At 27.5% G+C, this 24,644-nt stretch overlaps 1 long non-coding RNA gene and 1 other non-coding gene across 2 annotated transcripts in view; both read right to left on the reverse strand.

Annotated features, from left to right (window-relative positions):
* Window positions 1-7,194: 7,194 nt before the first annotated feature.
* Trnan-guu (transfer RNA asparagine (anticodon GUU)) lies at window positions 7,195-7,268 on the reverse strand. Its single transcript has one exon. It is a non-coding gene; the product is annotated as a tRNA-Asn (tRNA).
* Window positions 7,269-7,824: 556 nt separating this feature from the next.
* Window positions 7,825-24,644, reverse strand: part of LOC129974857 (uncharacterized) — a 106,930-nt gene continuing 90,110 nt past the window's right edge. The window contains exons 2-3 of the long non-coding RNA XR_008784984.1: window positions 17,281-17,367; window positions 7,825-8,031 (exon numbers count right to left, since the gene is read on the reverse strand). This is a non-coding gene — a long non-coding RNA (uncharacterized LOC129974857). The remainder of the gene's footprint in view (window positions 8,032-17,280; window positions 17,368-24,644) is intronic.

Below are 24,644 nucleotides of genomic sequence, written 5' to 3' on the forward strand. Positions count from 1 at the left end.
AATTACTCATCCCACCGACTGTGAGATTCGTGCTGTAATTCGATTTTTGAACTCAAAGAATGTGAAATTGGTTGAAATCTATCATCAAATTAAAGATATTTATGGTGAAGACACGATGAGTGATGGAATGGTGAGCAAATGGTTTAGAATGTTTAATGAAGGTCAAATAAATGTCCACGATGAGGCGCGGAGTGGTCGGTCTTCTGTTGTCAACGATGATTTGGTAAGGAAAGTTGATGAAAATATCCATGAGAATAGACGTTTTACAATGATTACGCTTTCAGACGAATTCCCTTACTGTTTTGTACGAAATTGTTACAAATTGCCCAGCTTATTAAAGGTGGGCTTCGTGATGTGCATTCAGTAGATCCGCAAAATATCTAAATTCTCCCCCTGAAAAGGAGGCAATTATATTCTGTACAAAATGTATCAGAATTAATAAATATACATTTTTACAACGCAAAAAAATGTATAATACATTTTTTACCAGCTGTACATCCCTTTTTTTACTTGTAAAAAATGGAACAATTATGGGGTGGGTAAAGTATTCAAATGCTGAACAAATATTTAAAACGAACGTATCCTCCTGATCACTAAAATTATATAATTTACCGGCTTTAAGTTCGCCATTTTTGGCGTATTTCCAAATAGGCAAATGCCTAAGGCTGCTAGGAGGCTGCGTATTGGTCTATTACAAAATTTGATTTTCCTAGTTGCCAAACAAATAAGTTTGTTAAACAATGCAAATTCAATTAGTTATAAAATATTAGCATGAAGTTAACAATTTATCAAACATAATTTATTAGGTTCTTATATGTTTCACTTCTTTATTTTGTTATTAGAATATTTAAAAACGCCGAACGCCTGCTTCAGTACTATTTTATATGTTCATGGATACAGGGCGGTCTAGAATCATAATGAATAAACGAAAACAAATATATTATCACAAAATTATTCTAAAGATAAATCATTATCAATTATAGAATGCGTTGAAGTGTGAGAGTAAATTGTTCAGTTTATTAAAATAAAAGCCTTACAATGTACATTGCATAGGAATGTAAAATACTTAAATTCAGGATTGTAATTTTATTGACTAGCTATGAATTTTTCAAGCGTGCAGGAAGAAACAACTTAAAGAAAATATTATAAGCGGCCCTGACTTTGACCGTTGTAACCTTTAATTAAAAGAAATAAATATTCACAGTATTCTGATAAGAAATAAACAACAAAAATATATTTAAAAAAAATAGGCGCCAATAAGATGATGTGATAAAGTATACTTTTTCACATCATTGGGAAAAGAACATAAAAAAAGAAGGAAAAAAAATCAAAACACATTAAAGAATATGTTTAATAAAAGAATGGCCTTGGATGATTCACTTTACTTGTGATCTTTTTTTTATTTAATTATTTACTGTTTCGATTCTGTTTCGTTCTGACGAGTGAGTATAAGTGGAGTTCAAACTTCGAGCTCTACAATTCGAATCGTATCTTTGCGAATGTTGTTGTTGTTACAGTTTCTATAGAATGCTACCGAGAAATGAATGCAAAATAAAATCGTAACAGGATAACAGGTAATAAAAATTCGGAACCCCTGAGAATGGAATGGATTTCCATTTCCGAAAATCTACGAAATTTTTATTGAAAAGTTGCCTAGACATATTTATGAAGAAGAATTAGTAAAACAGTGTTCACTAATCGTCGACTCTTTGATCTGATCGACATTTTAATTATACGAGGTGGATGGTTTATCAGAGCGTGAGTCATCAATGGACGGATTCTCTACTTTGTTTACGTATTTCAATCCACTCTAATATTCTTGTTTTTGATGAGCAATTGTCCTTAAAGGTTTTTCGCAACATTTCAACTATTCTTGTTGCAAGAATTACTCTGAACTGGCATATTTGAATGCATATTCTCTACTCAATTACGTGCGCCATTTTGGAAAAATTGATAAAGTAAAAATTCGTATCCGATTAAAACCCTTTGTTATCAGATGAAATTAATTCCTGATTGTTGCCAGATGTCGCTAAAATGTTTCGTGCAGACGATAAATCCTAGATATATCATGCAGTTTACTGACGATATCTACTGAAGTTTTAAATGAAATATTCTTTTTCATTACTTTACAGATACTTTTTGATCACAGTACCATTAAGATATTTAAAAAGACCATAACAAAGGATTAGACCGATTTTGAAACTGAAGTTGGTGAAAAGAGTTTGAAAGAGGTAAGATTCTTAATTAATTTTAAACTGTCATTTGGTAATATTGTATATAAGGGAAAAGGATTTAGCAGTTTTCAAATCTTTAATCCAAATGTGGGATTATTATTGACTATTCCACCGCTATTACTTTAAATGTTCGAATTCCGAACAAGCATCAGTCTAGAACAGTGATTCTCAACCTTTTTTTGGCGCGGCAGATTTTTAATGATTTCAAAATTTGGTAACACACAAAGAAAAAGATAAGTTTAAAAGTTGTTTACGTACCTATAATAAATACACTGTATAAAATATCGAAGATAAAAACAGTTAAAAACTGTTTTTCTAGAAAACAGATTTCTTTTACAGTGTACTTTTCTTTAATTTAAACAAACTTTTCTCGTAATAATAAAAAAGCATTGTAATTTTTACTATATATATTTCTAAAATTTGGCTGCACACAAAAGTGCCGCGGCACAGTTTTTGAGAATAATTGATCTAGAGCCTCATCATTTCGAGCACAATGTGTTTTGTTTATAGATTAGAGATGTTTACAAAGCATTCTCTAGAGGTATCCAACAAATGTCTTCAGGAAAGAATGCTACGCCAATAAATAAAATAAATACGCAATAAAAGAGAAAAGTACTATCTTGGGTAAAATTAAATGCTTTTGATTTGCGTAAAGAGAATATCCTTTTTTTCCTATGCTTTTGCAATGGTGAATTTCCGGTTAAGTAAACTAAATTGTCTTAGTCACTGGCTTTAGAGGAGGGAACAGGCAAGTAGATTAAAAAACAATATGTTGCTGAATATTTAAATTTGGAAAAAGTACATGAATTATAAGATATAGTATGCGTTTGCATTGAATTATTAAAATCATTACTATCTCTCGTGCGTCACAAGGACATTGAATGATTGGATCTCATATTTATGAGCAGAAATTAAATATTTATAAAACGCTATAATTCAATAAAAAAACTCACATAGGCTTTTAACAAAATATTTAATGATTCTTATTTGAATCAGTAAGATAGCACATTTCTGAAACAGATTATGCCATCAGATTCGGTTATAAATTATGCAAAATTGCTGAGAATTTTAATAAAGTATAAATAATATATATATTGGAGTATTTTTTATTGAATATTCATTTAACTCTGTATGTTATTTTTTACTTAATGGATTCTGTAAAAGAATAATTTTTTGAAATTCATTATTCCGGTATAATTCTTTTTAATGAAACATTTCTTTAATTTGTAAATAAGAAAATCGTTAATTATTAATTACAGATCATTTTTCAACAATTTTATTACTTAAGTCATATTTTTCTTAATTCTAATTAAAATTAATGAATCGTGGTGTATTGACCAATTGTCAATATAGAGGTTTCATAATTTTTCACGGCCTTGTGCCCCAAAAGGCCAATATCTGCTTCTGACCTGTTAGTGAAAATTAACCGTTCAAGTAATTTTTTTTTGTGTGTGTGTGATGATATCTCTTAATTTAATTTAAATCCTAATTAATTTCTTAATTTAGCACATATTAACCACATTCTTATTCTCTTATTTTCTGATCCAATTCCTGCCTTTTATTTAATTTACATACCGTCTGTAAAACTGCTGGATTCAATAGGCTCTCACACTCCGAGTAAGGGTTTAAAAATCCTTAGTGTTTACCACATTTTTTTTTTTTTAAGTTACCTGGATTTCCTTTTCCTAAGACCACACGTGTCTAAGAAATCCCTATCAAAATCTCATTATAAAATCACTGAGGAAAAAGTTTTGGTCTCTTTTTGCTCTTCTACTCTTGTGTCGCGATGTAGTCTGACGCGCCTTTTGATCATCGTTTCTTCTTTGTACATAATATGGCTCCCTTGTTAAAATAAATCAGTTACAAAATTTCATAAATTTCTTCAATTCGGCCACACAACTGCTAAAATATGTATATAATATAGCTTTATTTTGTAATTCTTCATATACACTGGACAAATAATAAGTAGAACTTTTCTTGGGTTTTTGAATTATGGAAGAAACTAACATTTGATGAAATAACATATCAGTTTGAATTGCTTTTCTACAATGGAAGATATTGTTGAAAATCACGTAGAAGTACTTATTTAAAGAGTTGTGGAATTTCAGAATAAAATTGCTCGACAAATAAAATGGAATCATTAAAATAACAATTTTTTGAATTTTTAAATGGTGTAAGAATTATTTTTGTGAAATTTTATTTCCAAAATTAATGGAGGAAATGTGCCAAATCCTCGCTTAATTCTTCCATCAATAAAACTTGAAATTATTATATAGATTCGAGGCATATTCCAACCTCGAAGATATATTTGAGCCAGATTAAGTAACACTGCCTCAAACGGCATAGCTTAAAGAACGCTAACACACACAAGCAGATACACATTCCCCTTTATTATTTGTAGAAATGTTTTAAACGAGGTGATTAAGAATGGATAGAAATAGCATTGCTTCAGAAGCCCGCAACTGATGATCATTTGTTTACTTTATTGGATTTTGGCATTCCTATCTTGACTCTACGTTCTTCAACTCGTCCTAAAATGAAAAGAAAGTTACAGTTTGTAAGGCTGGAGGATTACAGCTTGTAAGAAAAGAAGATATATTATGCTTTAAGTTAGAGCAAATATTTCTTTAATGGCACTGTTTCTCAATCTTTTACGCATATCTTATATTGGATCCAAGTTGAGTTGATTATTGAATCCAAGTTGATTGTTTTGAGTGGGCATTTAACTCCTGATCAGATACTATTTTTTGTACAGTTGAAACAAAGACCTGAAATAAACATTTTCACAGTGACGGGTTTTTGATTCAGCAAGCTGTGCAGTTGGCTTGGCAACAAAGGATCGAAACAGCGAGGCCTATTAATAAATAGTTATTAGCCTAACTAAGAAATAGTAAAAAAATATTTAATTTTTATTTATGAATTATAAAATATTAGAATCCTATTAACCTTTTTTCAAATGGAATTGGACAAGTTCATATCTTTTTTATTATGTTCTCTTAATGATTGCAAATTTTGGAAAAATATTGTTTACAATCGCAGTCATGAATCGTAATGTGATCCAGATAAATTCAAATATATTTTTTACCAATTTACAAAAAAAAAAAAAAAAAAAAAAAAAAAAAATCCTTAACATTTTGTTAAGTTTAAAATGCACAGAAATGTAGAACTAAATTTACTGATTTTTTTTTAATGAAGGACCTCATATTCTTTAGACTTGGTACTTAAGCTCTCTTATGTAATTTATACTTTGAATTGAGATTTTTTTCATTAATTATTTCAATCCTTTTTATTTTTATAAAAATAAAACCAATAAAGTGCAAATAAGACCAATTATTTGGGAATTTCTGAAGGATTTAAATCCATAAGCAAGGAACTTGTTGGATTTTTTTTTTTGGGGGGGGGGTACCGGGTATAAATAATTTTAAAAAAATGATTTTTGTATAAAGCATTATAATTATTATATATTTTGAAATATTATTTATAATATCCAATTAGAATCTAAAAATCTGCAATGCTCGCCATTAGATAAATACTAGCACATTTGGATCGAAAAATTTTCTGTAAACAATGGATTTTGTTGACCAAACAGGTTGCGCCATCTAGGTGACTAATTATGAAATATATGCGGCTAAACTTGTTCTACACTCGTAGTACATCGCAATGAGTTTCAAAGTAATTTTTATCCTAGTTATAAATTTTAAATGGTAATGGAAAATATATTTCATGCTTGTAGTCAAAGGTTAGACTAAAAGTCGGGAACTGAAAATATTCGGTCTGTAAAAAATAAATCTAATTAATATTTTTTTAAGTAAATAGTTTGTGAAAAGACAAAGGTACTCAGAAGCATTCTTTCAGATTTGGAACACTTTTTGACTCCCAGCCAAAAGGAATAAAAAATTCAATTATCCTGGCTGGAATCTGGACCCCATATTTTTTATTTATTTGGCATGTGGCACAGTCTGAAAAATTTGCTAATTCTTTATTTTACATAACGTTTTAAAATAAATCTATTTTTTAAATAAATAAGTAATAAATTTATTTATTTTTAATATGAATTATCTTAGTAAAATATAATTCCAATCAGGGTATTCTATTCATTTAGAAGCAATTTAAGGTACGCACTAAATTATTATAATTTCCAACTGCCTAGTCTAATCTGAGATGAGGAGAAGAAAAAAAAGAAAGAGCTGAGGAAGTTTGTTTTTATTATTTTTTGCAAATGTATTCGGGCCTAATAAAGTAGTGCTAATTTTGATTAATCACGAATTCATATTTTTATTATTAATTATTTTTTTTTCCTTTTTAATTCTGTTGTCGAATGTTAGCATTCTTAATGTCATAAATTATTCAATCGGTGCTAATTCCAACTTAGAAGCAAAATTTTATATTTACGATATTTTTTTTTTCTTTTTTTATAGTACATTTTACCTAAAGCAATAATAAATATTCAAAAATTAACGATAGGATATTTTTTTTTTCTTTTTTTATAGTACATTTTACCTAAAGCAATAATAAATATTCAAAAATTAACGATAGGAATGAGAAAAAGAATTTCCTATCGATAGTAGAACTATTTTCTTGATTATTGAAAATGGCTTATTGTGTAATTCATCTTTTTGTGCGCTGAATCTTTAATCTTAATTTTCGCGATGATTTTGCTCTAAATTCAAAAATTTCCCTCTTTTATACTTTTTTCTACTTTTTGAAATTTTACCATTAAGAATAGTAAGAATTAGTTGGTATAAAATTTCAAAATATTATGTTATGTTTAGAAAGTTATTTTCATAAGCTAGAATTGTATTTTGAAATTATTTAATAGGCAATTACGGGCAAATTTTAGTGTGTATAAAGGGTATTTAAATTCTATTATTCACATGATCATCCTAAAGACCGCATCACTTGATTATAAGGAAATAATTTTGTTAGATAATGTTAAGCATTACTAGTTTTAAAAAAATACCGCCCCCGGGTGGGCTCGAACCACCAACCTTTCGGTTAACAGCCGAACGCGCTAGCCGATTGCGCCACGGAGGCTGCGAAGTACAGTTATGTTATATCTATATAAAGAAGTTCAAATTTCTAAAATTGTTTTCCTATTTAATTTATTTATTAATTTGCTAAATGTCCTATAAATGGTAATGTATCCTTAGTTATTTTACATAAATAAGCCTCGTAAAACATTTGCAATTGTCTTGTCTTTTCACTTCTATCGGAACAAAAATTGCCGTAAAACTCCCATAAAAACTTTTTTTTCCCTCCTAGTGCTAAAGTTATTAATGTGTCACAGTTTTATTTAAATAGGTAACTTATTAAACTTCTAGCATTATATAAAATGAAATGACAACTTTGCTTTAAAAAAACTAAAATGCATTTAGCAGATAGCATTCAATTCACTTATGTGCAATTTAAAGGATTTATTTTGCTCTTGATGTTTAATTCCCGGACCATTCTTTTCAATTTTTTTCATTTGTAATTGAATTACTTTACTAATATAACAACCTCAGAAACTTCTGGGAATAAAATTTATTTTCATCATTACATGTCACACCATTGTTGAAAATAATTCTTTGCGAAACACTTCCCTAGATGGCAGCATGTCCGACTCCAGAAACATCGATTGCTGAGACGTCAATTTCCTTGTTGCATCATTCGACCTTCACAGGAGCTATTTCCGGAGAAGAAGAAAAAAAAAAAAACTGCGCGTCTTGCTCTGCGCATAGAAAGATACGTAGTAAATACAAACATATTGCCTCCGTGTTTCATCATGCCGCCACTAATCCTCATTGATTGCTATTCCCTGTAAAGAGAAATATTGTATAAGATACAGACGATGCAATAGATTTCTTCTCTTTCTAAGATATGTTACAACATTATGTTAAAGATGTAATAAGTTAGTTCGATAAAATGTTTGATTTTTGATTAAATATACACAACTGTGCAACGCACTGCATTAATTATTTAGAAAAGGTGGAATGAAATTTGTAAATAATTAAATATCTGAACATGCTTCCCTTTGAATATCATGTTGAATTTCTTACATAATTCCCACATGGAGACCGATCTTTACCCGATTCGACGTGAATTATAACTTGTTTGTGAAGAGGAAATCTATTTCAAAAAATTAATACGTAAATTCTTTAATTCAAAATCCAAAAATCAAGTCATTAGAACAAAATGTTTATGTAATTAAGAATAAATATTCTAATTACAAGAAAAAGACTGAATCAACGAATATTAGAATTATAAATATATATTAAGGAAATTGAATGTCAACTTCTGAATTACAAAACAGTTGAAATTTAATTTACTAACATATATTTTATTTATAGTAGATGAAAAAGGAAATTTATGAATTTTTATTGGAATCATTATAGAAAAATAAATAAAATTTTAGAATTTTATGTATAAATTTGTATGGAAAATTTTATTTTATTATGAAAATAATTTTTTAAGTTTCTTAATAATGAAGATGAAAATTATTAGGGAAATTGGTCGACAGATAAAACGACTTATTTCCAATATTGAATTATATATGAAGAAAGACATAAAAAAGTATACGGTCGTAATTTGATCTAGGCATATGTCTTGTCTAAGCTCCAATAATCTAAATTTCTTGTGCTTTTTGCTGTTAAAGGCTTACTTAGTTTTTTTGTTAACAAAACAAATGTGATAGCTAGTTCATTATTTATTTAAAAAATAATTCATAAAATCAAAAAAATTAAAATAATTGAACACATAATTATTGTGTAAGTTCATAATCGTTTGATACTGAAATGGTTTTTAAATTATTTTATTTATTATTATTGAAAATTCAATCATTCTGCTTCAAATGTACGTTTTTCAATCTAATGACCTAACTTGTGAGCTGTAAAGTCGTGATGCAAATTATTACTTTTTTTTTTCTTCTATTGCCTGTGTAATTGCGTAATTTTTACCAACAGATTAAGATTCGCTTATTTTCTGTGGTTGTTAAATAGAAATGCGTTGATAATTGTTTTATAGAGATATATACTGAGAAAGAATATTTCATGTTTCTTAATTATTATATTACTAAAATTAAGTAATGTTTTTATCATTCTTCCATCTTATTCCATTGAAAAATGTAACTTATTTTTAATGATGATATAAAAAATTATTAACCGAATTCATCTGATCTTTTTAAGCTAAGTTTAGTAATGTATTCTTATTTTTTCGCGTTTGTTTATTTATTTATTGCAAGTTTTAAATCGTTTTTAGTTAAATCACAACTGAAACAATTCTGGAATTTGGTGTCTTTTTTAATAAGTTTTAAACTATTTTATTTTTAAAATAGTTGTTAAAAAGTACACAAATCGTTAAAATCCAATTAAATTATTACTTTATTTATAACTTTATTTTGTGATATTTATCAAATTGGGGATTTAAGCTATCTTTCATAACTCCTGATTATTTTTTTTCCCCTTGGTTTTTTTTTTTTTTTTTCGTTCTTTAAATTGAGCTGTAATAAAGTGGACATTTCTAGAACTTCTGGCGTTTATTGTGTCTAAAAGAGACAATAATAAGTTTAGTTAATGGTATTTTTTTTCTAGACAAATCATTAATTTTTTTTACACAGTGGAAAAAAAGTAATTTGCTTTTTTCCTCCCCTTTTTCTCTTGTCTCTGCTTCGCCGAGTGAGCATTGTATACAAATGATCCTCTACTTAAATTGACAAAGGAATAGAGAAGTGACGTCACCACTTTGAACTATGCAGTTGTTGAGCGTTGGTTTTTTTACCATGTTGCCAAGAGATATAATATCTCTTGGCAACTTATTATTTTGCTTTTCGTTGTTGTGAGTATTACAAAAAATAAAGGTATTGATAAATTTTTATTCTTAAAATTTACTTGTTTTTAAATAAAAATAAACTATAAAAAATATTCCATCTTTTTTAAATATAAAAGGGAATATTTAATTGAATTCTCAATAATTTTTTTTAATGTTTAATATTAAGAGAAATGCAAAGGGTTGCTCTCATTACTAAGAGTTCCTAATGTCAGTATTATTAAAAGCATCCTTTTGAATAACTTTAAAAAAGCAACAAAAAATATTGCCATGAAAATTATTATAAAAGAGATTTGAAATTAGCTCCAAATGAATTTTATATAATATCTAGCACATACTTTATATTAAATTTTAAACCTTAAACGGTTAATTTGAATTATTATTATTATTATTATTATTTTACATACATAAGACAAATATTTTCATAACGTTTAAGGCATGAGAAATTTTAGACAAATTTCAAATTTAAATCCCGACATGCAGTCTGAAATTTACAATGGAGCTTTAGTGTCGAATTTATAATTTTTATTGCATAAATTCTCGGAAACTATTAACACCACTCTCGCTTGAAAATTGCGGATATTGAACAAGGCTAGAATCGTCATGAGTGTTCAAATTTTTATTATTCGCGAAATCGAATATCAAGACAATGCGGAATCTTTGATGACACAAACATGAAATCTTACTACTTACCATACATATAATGATACAATATGACGACTTTCACCTTTAATATGAATAAAACCTAAAATATATTTTGAAAGCTTTCTTTTCGATGAACTAGCTCCGAAATTTGCTATGACGTGCAGTTTCGATTATGAGACCACATACTACATTTCATTTATGTGAATAGTGAATTTTACAGTTATTGCATTCATATGATAGATTGTGCCTCAAATTTTATCCATCTTATTGTTTCCACTTTAAAGTTATCGTAATTCACATGTACATGGTTGCGTAGACAGACAAAACTACTTTGTCTGCCAAACTTCTAAAATTCGATGAAAATCAGCAAATTTGATACAAAGATCAAATACCAATTTTCATTCATCTAGCTCAATGTGTTTATGAACTACCGCATTTACAATTATATTTGCCAGAACAGCTTTCTCTATTTAGAAGTACCGAATCTGTGAAAATCCATTAAAATCAGGCTGTCGAATTTTTTAATGATTACATAACTCTACCTTAGTATAATTTCTATGTGAGGAAACAAAAAGGAGCTTGTAAAAAATCTATATTGTCATGATTATAATAATAATTTTGTATTTCGATGTTTTTTTTTTCCCTCTCCTAATTCTCATATATTAACAGATATAATCTAATCACAGCAGATGAACTAATTAACAAACACGTGCCAATATTTGATTATAAAAAATTGAAATTTTTTAAGAAAAAATATTGCTTATTATTATTATTTGTGAAATTCAGGGCAATTGCAGTGCTAGTCCCCTTAAATATAGCATTAAAGGTGGGTAAAACTGGCTTATTAAACTAATGCAGAATAAAAACACAGTTCGTTTACACCCAGATACCAGCAGACAGGGCCCTGTAGATGAACAAGAATTTAATTGGCCCGCCACGGGGGTTGCAGAACCTGTTTTTCATTCCCAGAGAAAACTTTTTTTTTTTTTTTGCCTCTCCCTCCCTTTGGAAACAGTCATTTGATCGTCACGTTACTTTCCAAAGTCGAATTTTCTTTACTTTGTACCGTTGTCATTCGAAGATATATGTTGGTTTAATTTTGTAAAGGTTAATAAATAAAAGAATTTGAAATATATTTTTTATACGATAAAATTATATATCGGTGTGAAAGCATAAAAAAATAATAATTAAAAAATATCTATAATCGAACATAAATAAGATTCTTTATTAGCACAGTAGCAAACGATTTTCTACTCGCCTTCAATTTAATACAAGAACTTTTTATTTCTTTTTTATTTCATTTCTCAATAGTCGTTGCTTTAACAATTTAAATGGCAGTTTTTTTTTTTTCTGGTCATGGTATACTGATACGTTTTTAGGATTGGAATTGGTTTAAAAATTATTCATTTAGCCTTTTAGATAAAGTTAATTTGACTTATTAATTAATTTTATTAGTTAATAATTAAATAACAAATCAAGACACAACTTTTTGTGCGAGATAAGGAACTGAAGCATCTAAGTTTCTGTCTTATTGAAAAATTTGTTATGAACTTTATATCAACTTGTGTCACCCTACATGACTTCATATAAAGATTGATGAATTTGGTGATAAACATTCTTCCCACGGCCTCAGAAAGGGTTAAAAAAATCTCATCTGTCAATTATTAAAACAAAAATAATTCATATTACCATTTAGTGTTGACTCTATTTAGAATTAAGGGAAAAAAAAAAATACGTATCCTCTAACATTAGCTTATTTAGCGACTCAAAAAAACGCGTTTATTTCTGAGATTATTCGCTCTTAAATTTAGAATACAATTTTCAAGGATTTGATGCTCTCATCTCAACTAATCACTAGGTAATTTTTTAGAAATTTCTAAATAATCCGCTTTGGTGAATTTTTTAAGAATAAAACATTAATTATTTTTTGAAAAATACTTTGAATGAATTTTTTTTGATTGTGTATTGCTTAATTTTGAAGTCAATTTGTTGTTAAAAATCTTATTAATTTTTTTTAAAGACATTTCAAAATTAAGGAGAACTAATTTATAAAAATCGACTACCAACTTATTAATAAACTTCTTGATAAACCTAAATGCCCTTTATATAATAAAATGGGAAATTATTTTTATGAAAAATCAAGCTCTAATAATTTTTAACATGTAGCACTTGTTAAAAGTGTCCTTTATAATATCAAAATTGTGTTACTGCGTTCACATCAGGACAGTAGCACGTAGATTCTTTTTTGATCTTTCAAGTAAACTTCTTGTTAAGCTAAATTTGGTGTTTTTTTTTAAAAATCGATTGTGCTAGGATCCGCATCTTTTTTTAAATGCATCTTTTAGTGGAAACTTTAGCTCAAATACGTTATGTGTAGAAATGAATATTTTTGTTCTTGGACCGGTATATTCATTAATGAAGTCCACCCTATGCAGTGTATTTCTATTTGCAGCACTAGCATTTCTTATTTTTTTAAAAATTAATTTTGATTAATTTAATAACTGTTTGAAAACGTTATTTTTTACAAGATTTTTGACTAGAAGAAGTAGTGTACTAGGAAAGGATTTAAATAATTGATGATTTTTAATGGAATTAATCATGTGACGCCTCCAGGGGTGGAGACGTCACATAATTTAGTCTCGATCTACGGTCACTCTTGTCTTTTAGTAAGAGATGACTGTCTAGGGCCATCTCTATTAAAGGTAGACGATCGTCTCTAAGACAGTAAAACCCTTTTTTTTTGTTTTATTCGAATGAAACTATCATTCGTTGATTGGTTTTCCGCTTCGCATAATAAATATAAAATTGCAAAATGTATCTAACTGTAACTATAAATATATTACTAAGTATATTTGACAATTATAGATACTTAAAATGAAGTATTAATTTCGAAAATCGATTTGCCGGTTTCCACAATCTGTATGTTCCGTTAATTTAAAAGAAATAGCTATATATATATATAGCTATACAGCCTTGCACGCTATGTTGACGTCGCACTTATGGGACAATAATAAACCTGTCTATTATGTAATTTTTAATTATTATTGTTTTTCCCTAAGTTGGGAGCATAATGCCACAAGCGGCAAAATACAAAAAGAACGATGAATTAAAAAAGAACAATTGGGGTCTTTTGATGTGTGTCATGTAAATTAAATGCCTAAATGCACATATAAAAGGTACGTGACAACTACAAAACGGAAAAAGCTAGATGCATAAATTTGGTTTAAGCATCTAAATTGCAGACTCGTATCACATTTTCACTCTAATCCGTCAAAGGATTTAACAGTTTGTTAATCTGCGTTTTTTGCAAACATGTAAATTCCATAACTCAAAAACACAACGATTTAGATAAATGAAATTTGGTATATGATCAAGTTACTCAAATTGTAGTTTTGTTTCAAAATTTGATTTGAATCGTTCGAGGAGGAAAAAACATCCAAACTGTTCATTTGGTTTTCTTACTAAACAATAAAGTATAAAACGCTCAAATGTAGGATTCTGTAAATACAAATCTGAGCATTTGTGGTTTTTATAGCTTTGGCTAAAATCTGCAGTTTTTCTGCAGGCGAAAGGGAGAATTATTATTTATTCATTTGGAAATTTGCGAAAAATATTCGGGAAACCCTGCACCTTTTAATACTCCCCATTTTAAACATGAAGTGTTTTCCATCTGTATCGGAATTGGGCATTTTGTGGCCCTAGACCGTGAAAACTTTATGAGTGTCTATTAATATGGTAGACATTTTAACACATTTTTAACAAGTTAATACTTATATATATCTGTTTTTTATTTATCTGTTGCCCTGCTTCCAGATTTGCATATTAACATTAACATTATTCCAACATTAATGAGACAGATAATTGGTTTTATAAATATTCTAATAATTAAGCGAACGTAATATAAGGGAACCTGACTAATTAATATTTGATGAAGTGTCCATAATTATTCTAATATTTTATCATTTATAGAATTTGCATTCTTCACAAATTTGATTGTCATTGGCAACTAGAGTGATGATGATTTTTAATCAATCTACTTATGACTGCTTCTTTTCCTAGCGATCCTAGGCAGTTGCCTAGTTGAAAAATCTGCCACTGTTTTGCTTTACAGTAAAAACTGTACAATGTTCCAGAAATGTAAATCAAATTATGATCTCAAACGGTCAAAAAATTGTCTCTTTGCTATAGCATCATTAAAGATCTCTGTTAATTCTATGAATTAAATAAATATGTGTAAGAGCTCTACTTTGTTATAAATGTACCACCAGGTGGCGCTGTTGTTACCTTTTATTCTGATGAAAATTGATTGATATGCAAATAAAAATTAAATAAAAAGATCTCCCGTAATGAGTCCTTACGACACATGATCCTGGACGGAGTTTGTGACTAAACACTCCCTCCTTCCCTCTGATTAGGAGAGTAGTCGAATTACCACTAGTTCGTAGCGCATGACATCATCGGTGTTTGGTAACTCTGTGCCCGCGCGCAGGTTCATGAACTTGTGGGTATACCGGTTCTAGACTGTTCATTGATTTTAAATTTTAATTTAGCAGGTTGTTGAAATGGATGAAGGTCTGTGAGAGAAAGTAAGGCTGTGTATGAGGAGGAAGTTTTGAAACTGTCGTCAAAGCTGATTTTTGAAATGATAATAAATGAAATGAATTTTTTAATAATAATGAAATAGATAATGTATTTGAATAAATGTATATTAATAAGTTTCGGATTGAATATTTATGAATTCTTCATGTCACTGGAAGTTATTTATTTATTCGAGCAATTATTTAATTTTTCTAAATTTATTTTACTGTCAAATTGCTTTCATTATTCTTAAATTGCAGTTGGAAAACTTTTTGCCTTGCTTTACATTATTAATTAATTATATTGATTTTAAATATATTTTTTGCCGTGAGATGTCAATATTTTATTTATTTATTTGTTAAATTAAAAGATGGTATATTACAGTTTATTTATTAATGATTCTGGGCGACAAGATTCAGCTTCGTAGAATATGTTAAGTTTGATATCAAATTCTGTTTAAGATTGATTCAACGTGATGTATTATATATGAGGCATTTTAAGCCTATCATCGTGTCCAAATGTCTCCTTGTTAATGTAAAAAGGAATTTAGGGAATTACTAAGCTGGTACAAGAATCATCTTGATCACATGACTACTATTTAGAAGAGTTAAGATGATACTCCGGGATCTTTGTATAGCTGCAAATCAGAACTCTGATAAAACTAATCAGTTATTTCTTTTTAATTATTATCACTAATATATTATTCTAAAGGTCTAAAATATAAAAAATGAAATAGAAAAAGAGTCATAATTACTAATAAAATATCCACTAATGAAATACATATAAGTGTTTTCAATGTTTATAAAGTTTATTTGCTTCATTTTAAAATTATTTCTTTATTCTGCATTTGCTAATATTATGGAGTAGAAGTTAATATTTTTATGTAGATAGTTATTGATTTTAGTAAAAGTAATTTTTTCTTAGTGCTGTCTTACTTTTTTGCTTTAAAGTTCTTTCTGTTATTTTTAAAGGATTTTACTTTAAGACGAATAACATTTTTTTTTCTAGAGATGAAAAAAATTTTGATATAATGTTGCCATACACATTTAAAAAATATCGAAATCAGAATACTGAGGAATTTTAATTGGTTGCGATAATTATCGACTCGTATTACCAATAAATATTGTAAAGCAGGAAGATTTATAAGTCTAATAATCGTAAAAAGCGATTTGCAAAAAATTTTTATTCAGTTTTTATTTTATAGTTGTGAAATGAGCGTTAAAAAATGATTATAAATTTCACCATAACGATAATATTTGGATTTTAGAAGTAAATCTGATTATAAACGAATCTTTTGCTTATAGTATATAGAATAATTGTTTATTTTTCTGTGTACTGTGTGCTGTTTAAAAAAAAAAAGATGAATAAATGAAATAAAAAATTAGAAAAAAAAATCATATGTATCCTTTTTAGCTATCTGCTTTTTATTCAATTAAGTATTCAAAAGTTAGCAAATAAGTGAAATATTTAATAATTCCGCAACATTATACATAAATAGTGATTCTAAAGTAATGTTACGTTTAAACAATGTTTTTAAAGAATTCTTTTGATATTTAAGACTTTGCATATTCTTATTAAATCAAGAAATATTCTGCTTTTTATCCTCTTTTTCAAAGAAGAATTGGACCCAGAAACATCATATTTATCGTCATTTTTGCATCAAATCGTTTGGTATTTATTCAGCATTGCCAAAAATGGGAAATAATTGACAAACGATAATTTAAAATTTAGTAACAGCACCAATAAAATACTTTCAGCTCATTTAAATAAAATGAACGACAAATTATTTTAAATATAATCTCTGTAATCAAATTACAAGAATTTAGCCTCTCTGCTTCAAATGTACATAAACAGTTTTTAAATCTAATTTATTCAATAAAATCATTTTGTAATATAATAAGGAGAAAAAACAACTTCTGAATAAGAAGAAAAAAATTTAGTAGCCGTTTTGCAGTTTATGCTGGTTTTTTTCAAAAAGAAGGCTGTAAGAGGCTTTATTGCTTTTCCAAAAACAACTTACTATTCTTTTTCATCTGATTGCTTCATCAAAATATCAGAGGTCATGTAGTTGCACTTAAATCCCGCATTTAAACATTTTGAAGAGTAACTGAAAAAATAAAGAAAAGGAAATAAATATGTATGAGATGAATAAGGTCAAATGCAAAAGATAGAAATTCATTAAGTGTGTATTTTATGAGTGTGGGTGTATAAAAGACACTATTTTTACTTATGCAAATAGGTTTAATTTAAAAACGAATATTATAAACACAATAAAAAAACTTATGCTTTACATTTTGAAAATTTTGCGTTCCGAATAATTTTGTATAGTGACAGTTTATCAGAATAGTTAAATAAAAATAATTGATAGAAATGCATAATAAATTGTGGAAAAAAAGAATACATTTTTTTTTTTTTTTTTTTTTTTGTTTATATATGTATATAAAATACTATGAAGTTTTTTCCTGTTCCTTTTTTGGTTTTAGTTTGAATAAGAAATAATTTTTAGTTGCAATTCCGTAACTATTTCGTTTCGTTTTCAAACTATTTCTTACTTTAGATTGGTTACTTATATATATGTATATAAATTTTTTTTTGAAGCAGAGTCGTGGCCGATTACCAAGAAGACACTTTGAATTTTTAACTTCGTTTTCTTTGCATCCCGGGAGGCACAAGCAGCACGGACAAACATGTCCGCTCACAGTGCGGCACAAGAGCAGAAGTAAGCGAAAAAAGGGCAAGAGAGAGAAAATAATTTTCCCAGTGCTTATATACAATAAGATTTTGATAGGAATTTCTTACATGCGTCGAATTAGGTAAAGGAATCATAGAGATCTTTTAGAAGAATTTGTTTATGTCAGCAATTTTTATTCCTTCACTCGGAGCGTGGGAACCGCAGACTAAAGCATTTTAGAAAGTTTCTCTTGAATTAATTAAATATAAAAAGTGGAATGGGATAAGGAAATAAGAGAATATTTTTGAATGAAGTTAATATTGGTAGAATTATGATATACTTTGGACTGAAATTTGAAATTAGAGTTTTAAATATCATTACACACACACACACACACACACATATATATATATATATATATATATATATATATATATATATATATATATATATATATATATATATATATATATATATATATATATATATATATATAATATTGTTTTTGCATATTGTAATTGAAACATATTAAATTTTCAGTTTCTAATTTCTTTACCCACGAAAAATGTTTTAAAATCTTTTTAATTGAATAGTATTTTCTCTTATCAATTATTGTAAGATTTGAGATTCTGCAGACGTGAAAGAAACGTTATTAAAAATAAACATTTTAATATGTTAAAGTATAAAAATTGGCATTCTATTTGTAAATTGCGAAATGTCCGATGAAGAAATTGGTCACAATGCTTAAGAATAGTAATTCCCAAACTTTTAAACATTGCAACCCACTTCATCCTTAGGACGTTGAATGTTTCTTGAGACGAACGGCGCGCGTTTTCTTTCTTTCTTTATACGAAGTATAGAAAATTTATTGTAACCATCAAAAAATTCAAACTCCAAATCCACGTTTATAATCCCCCTGAGTATAGATTTTTAAACAATGTCTGTATGTGACGTCTTGAATTTGACTGGTGAAATTCGGTATATGGTATTTGCGTCAAATTTTTAAGTTTCTATCAAATTTTGAGCACGAAAGTCTGTCTGTCCGACTGTTCGAATATAAGTTAATTTGATAATTATAGAACTAAGTGAGCTTGACGGATAAAGTTTGGGAACATCGATTTAATATCTGTATTGTAGATATTTATCAAATTTTCAGCTTAATCCAACAAAGGGTTGAACATCTGTTGGTCTAAACTTTCAGAAGCACTTTAACGCTATAACTCAAAAATGCAGTGACTTAAATACATCAAATTTAATAAGTGCTTCTGTGACTACAATTGTCAAATTTTTCTTTTATCATTTTCAGTCGATTTTCGGATCTATTAACCGTATGCAAGGATTAATTGCCAAAACCCTCACCAAGAATTGCATGATAGGTTCAATAAAAAGGCTAAATTCATGCCAAAGCTTAAAATTTCATAAACACTGTACACCAACGTCATGTAAGGCGTTTTCTGCCTTACCCAGGCTGCACAATTTTTGGCGCGTATGACGAATTACATGTTTATTAGAGATTAAGCGAGAAAGTTTTGGGGGGATCACTTCCGCAAGACCTAAGAGACATTCCGTTACCTAAAGAGATTTTATGGACATCACAAAAAAGGGGGAAAAACACAAACATTTATTTTAAAACATAATTTTTACAAAAAAATATTTCTAACATCTAACTTGTTAAAGCTTTTATGTCTATTTCACATTTTTGCAAATTGAAAAAAGATTCAAAATCTTGTCTCAATCAACCAGTGAGTAGCTACTTTCATTTGGAACCCTTGTTCTGGACAGCAAACGAGTAGTTGCGAGTAGAGCCGTAGTTAATTCTTGGGTACTAAGTTATTAAGTATTTACTAAGAAACAATTTTCAAAATTTTTGTTAAATTTTAAAATAAAAATTAATCAAAATGATAACGATTTTTCTTTATAAATTCGGAACGCAAAATCAGACAAACTTTTTTACAACTCCTTAAAGTTTCAAAAATAAACTTTGTAATGATACTAATTGTATATCCGTACATTTTTTTTTGAAATTTTAATTAATTAAAAATAGTATAAAGCATTTTTCATTACATTTAAGTATTATTCAAAGCATTCATTACTGGGAATGCACACATGCTTGTTGTTACAGTTTTAAATACATTTTTTGATGTGCGAACTATTGTTGCTATATAATTAAGAGCAACTTTTATAAATAATATATAGACAAATAAACCGAAAACACATATGCCACAATGTTTCCCCCCCCCCTCCCTTTTTTTATCTCTCTTTCTAATTTTTACAATGATAAATAAACTCCTATTAAAATTACTCAAAAAAAAAGTATTAAACATCAGGAGTAAATGTAAAAAAAAAGCAGATTCACATTGAATTATTTTAGGCTATTTATGTTTGAATTTTGAAATGATTTGCCGATGATTTGAATTTGTTTTAAGGATGAAAGAAAGGCTTTCATGGCCTATAATGTATTAGTAACATCTAGTCTTAAATTAGTTTTTCATTCATTTATAATTTTTTTATAATAGTATTTTTTGTCACGCATAAATGTGGTACTGTTTTGAGAATGAGGTTAATGCTCTTCACAGAGAGAAGACATATCACTCCTTGCCATCTTTCACCAGAGATTAGTTTTTTAAAGATATCTGCTTTCATCAGTTTTGTTTCTAATTTACTTTATCGTGCTGTGTACAATTTTTTTTATTCCTTATTTTTCAATTGCAGTTGAGCTAAATCAGAATAAAAAATAATTAGAAAAAACAAACAAACAATGATTTAAAAGATTAAATTTAGATTTAATTTTTTTCATTTATAGTAAATAGTTAAAAACTGTGACAAATTTTGCAATTAAAAACTGTTCATGCTTTGAATCAGAGTGTAGTAAATAAATAAATTCACTTTTAGATGATTAAATTTATTTAATTTTAATTTTTAAATAAAATATAATTGAAGCATTTACTTAGTAAATTGTTGCGCTTTATAGAGTTAATTGACATTAAAAACATCTTGTAGCTTAAATACTTTGATGTAAAATTTTTCTTTTAGAAATTCTTTACAAAATTAAGAAACTAAATTTGTTCTCTTAGTTTAATTTTATAAAATGTTGGAAGAAAGGGTTTTCGGTCTTAGGAAGGTTAGAATTATGCGTTTGTGCCTTTCAGATTTTTTGTTTAATTTAAAAGCGTTACTGCAACTACTACATTTTTTTTAATTCACTCATTTTACCAACTTTTTCTAATAGCTAGCGAAATGTGAATTTTGTAAACTAGCGAAATGTGAATTTTGTAAATTCTATTGCGATAATCGCCAGATTTTTCTTAATAAAATATTTAGATTTAAAAAATATTTTTTGTTTTGTTTGCTACATTGCAATAGTGTAATGATTTCAAATGCGTCAGAATTGCAAGATTTATTGATTTCTGAATATGTAAAGCACCTAAATGTAGTAGAATAGAAAAATATTTTGAGTCGTGAAAGTTGCAATTCCCAATATACTGGAAAACATTAATTTTTCCAAATTTGTTTAGAATTTTTCTTCTAGAAATTTAACCCATTATTAATGGTCTTATCACTCAGAGAATAGAACGCTATCGCCGAGTAGAATAGAACGTTATCGCAGAGTAGAATAGAACGCTCTTCTATCATATTTTGGAATTTTGGAACTTCCGAGAAAAATTGTGCAATTCTGAAAAAAAAAAAAAAAAAAAAAAAAAGAAAGAAAGAAAGAAAGAAAGAAATTCAGGAATCTCTAGTATTTTCTACTTTATCTACTAGAATATTAAAATGCCCGTTCTTCGGCTCGTTCGACATGTTTTCTCCTTTCTTGAAATGCAACTTTTAGTGTCGTAATTCCGTTAAAAATTACATTACACGTATCGACATATTATTGCAAAAAATATTAAACCTGTTTTAAGATTTAATATTTTATATATTGCGATTGATTGTAAAAAACATTGATTTTTAGTAAGGAAATATTTTGCAAAGTAAATTATAGCAATAATTCAGCAAAAAACAAAAACAAACAAACAAAAATCATTTCTATGAAATTATTGTTATTAAAGACAGACAAAAATCGTGTGGCGTGTTTTTGTCGATTATTATAAAGACAAATTAAGCTTAAAACATCATCATGCCACGATGTTTTGGGTTTATAGATGGAATTTACAAAGAGGCATATATATTTAATATGTATATACATTTCATTTTCTAATAAGCAATTTTGTCTACCTTGGGCTACTGTAATTTAGGATTTTGTTAGAATCATAAGTAGGAGTTTAAATGGTTGCAGTCAAAATACATATTAAATAAAATAATTGAGGAGCAAAATGATTAAGTAAATAAAAATAAATAAAAGTTAATTGTTCGCTAATCCTCGGCTTATAAACTTGCAAATTGGTATATTTTCAACATATAATTTCATTTGCATTCCGTGATTACACACAAACAATTTTAGTGGTTAGGTAAGAAAAAAAAATTATTTTTTAAATTCTATTCTATCCATTTATTTATACAAAAATACAACACTAGACATGGTATTTAAATCAATGTAATAAAACATATATCAATTGTAACTTGTTTTCAACAAACAGCTAAAGCAATATAAATATATTTATATTACATTTGCTTTTATATTAAAATATAACGTAAGCATATATTTACTTTTTAATATTTTTAAAATTATATATTAATTGATTCAAAAAATAAAAAATTTTAATTTATAATATTAAAAATGTTACATGTTTAAATGATAAACATGTAAACAGTAAACAGTGAACATGTAAACAGTGTATTTTTATATGTATAAAAATACACTTCTTATTTCACAATTTTACACAGCGATAAATTAATACATGTATGAATAATTTTGATTTGATCTGCAGGTTCTGATTACCAATGTTCTGCGCATAAAGTATTTAACCAATTCAATTAAATTGTTCGTATGATGATTTTGTTCTGAAAGACGACGAGATTTTTTTTATGTCTTATGTAAAAAGATTATTACAGTTTGAATCAAGATTCGATTGTACGTCTTCTTGTTAGTATGCAATTATGAAATGAGTCCTTGTATGACGTATTAACGAGATTTTAATATATATATATATATATATATATATATATATATATATATATACATAATGGACGTTTAAACCTTTTATTTTACTCCCCTCACTTCATATTGACAATAATACAAATGGTATTAGTATGATACCGCATGTACATTCTAAATTGTATTTATAAATCTTATATTATTATATATTAGTATTAAGTTAATACAGGAAAAAAAATTTTTTGTAATTTTTTGAATTTTTGAAATTTTTTTTTCTTCTTTTTTTTATTTTTATGATGATTTTAAAACTAGATGCCACATATAGTAAACTATGTGGAGCGGTATTTTTAATGTGCTAATCAAGGATTATCTCTGTTATTTTTTAAAAACCATGTCTGCCTTAGAATTGATTTAGAGATAATAAAGCGAAAAGAAGAAAAAATATGTTTATGTATAAGATAAGGAAGAAATTTTATTTTTGTGTTTTGATATTGTTATTTCTTCCTTCCTCTCTCTCTCTCTTTAATTTTTTTACTAACGTTTTGCTTTTAAAAAAGTAACTTTTTTCCTTTTCTTACTTTTAGAAGTATGCAAATTTATAAATTAAACGCAATCACTCAAAATTCTCACTTTTTTCGTGATTTAAATGCACAGAACAAAAATTACTTTTTTGCCTTTCTTCAAAATAAAATAAAAATTTGTAGTAATAATAAACCGCCTACTTTAAGTTTAATCCTCTTTTTTTGTTTTTCAGTACATTGCAGGGAAAAAGAAGTTCAAAAAAATACACGATTAACCCGTTTCTCTATCCAAAATAGATTATTCTTATCCATGCGTTATTCGTTTTGTTTCAGAATTTTACCGCGAGAGGTCGCAAAAATCGGAGGCAAACGACACTCGGACGAGGAATTTGCATGTAGGTTCGCGCTCTTCGTGTAGAAGTCACGGTTACAAGTAAGAGAGCGAAAGTTCTTGCACGTGTTCCTTTTGTTTGCCATTTTCGGCTGTTTATTCTTTGTTCGCTTCTTCCTTGCAGTTTGTTTTCTGATTGTCTGCTCCTCGTCTTAACCATTGTTTGCTTTCTTCGTAACCCTAATTCCTATTTCCGTTGCATTTTTTCTTCTTTATCTCTTCTAATTTCGATGTTTTATTTTTTGTTCCAAATTATGTATTTTAAATTTCGAATAGTTTGAATTTTTCTTGAGGATTTTTTTTTATTATTATTATTGAATTTTCGTAATATATTAACACTGGAGTTGTACGATTAATTCTTAAAAAAGATAATGAAAAAAAAAAGAATTAAAAAAAAGATTTTTAATATTCATTTCACCGTATATAGCACACAAAAATATTAATTTCTGCTTTAGTAAAATTTTAAATATGTCTCTTTTTTCTTTTCTTTTCTTTCTTTCTTTTTTTTTTTTTTTTTGTCACTTTTAGAATGTCTGTGCCATGATAATTGCACTGCCAGCTCGAAAATATATTTACACTTTGTAAAATATTATATTGTCAATAATAAATATCAAATTTCATAATTCAGATAATTATCAAATAATTGTTTTCGTAATGTGAGGAAGCCTCTTGATGCAGTGTTGCTAAACAAATGATTATGATACAGGGTTACTTCTCTAAATCTTATTCCTGTGGATTTATATGGACCGAATGGTGAAATGTACTA

Source organism: Argiope bruennichi, chromosome 7, assembly GCF_947563725.1.
Source record: "Argiope bruennichi chromosome 7, qqArgBrue1.1, whole genome shotgun sequence".
Lineage (NCBI taxonomy): Eukaryota > Metazoa > Arthropoda > Arachnida > Araneae > Araneidae > Argiope > Argiope bruennichi.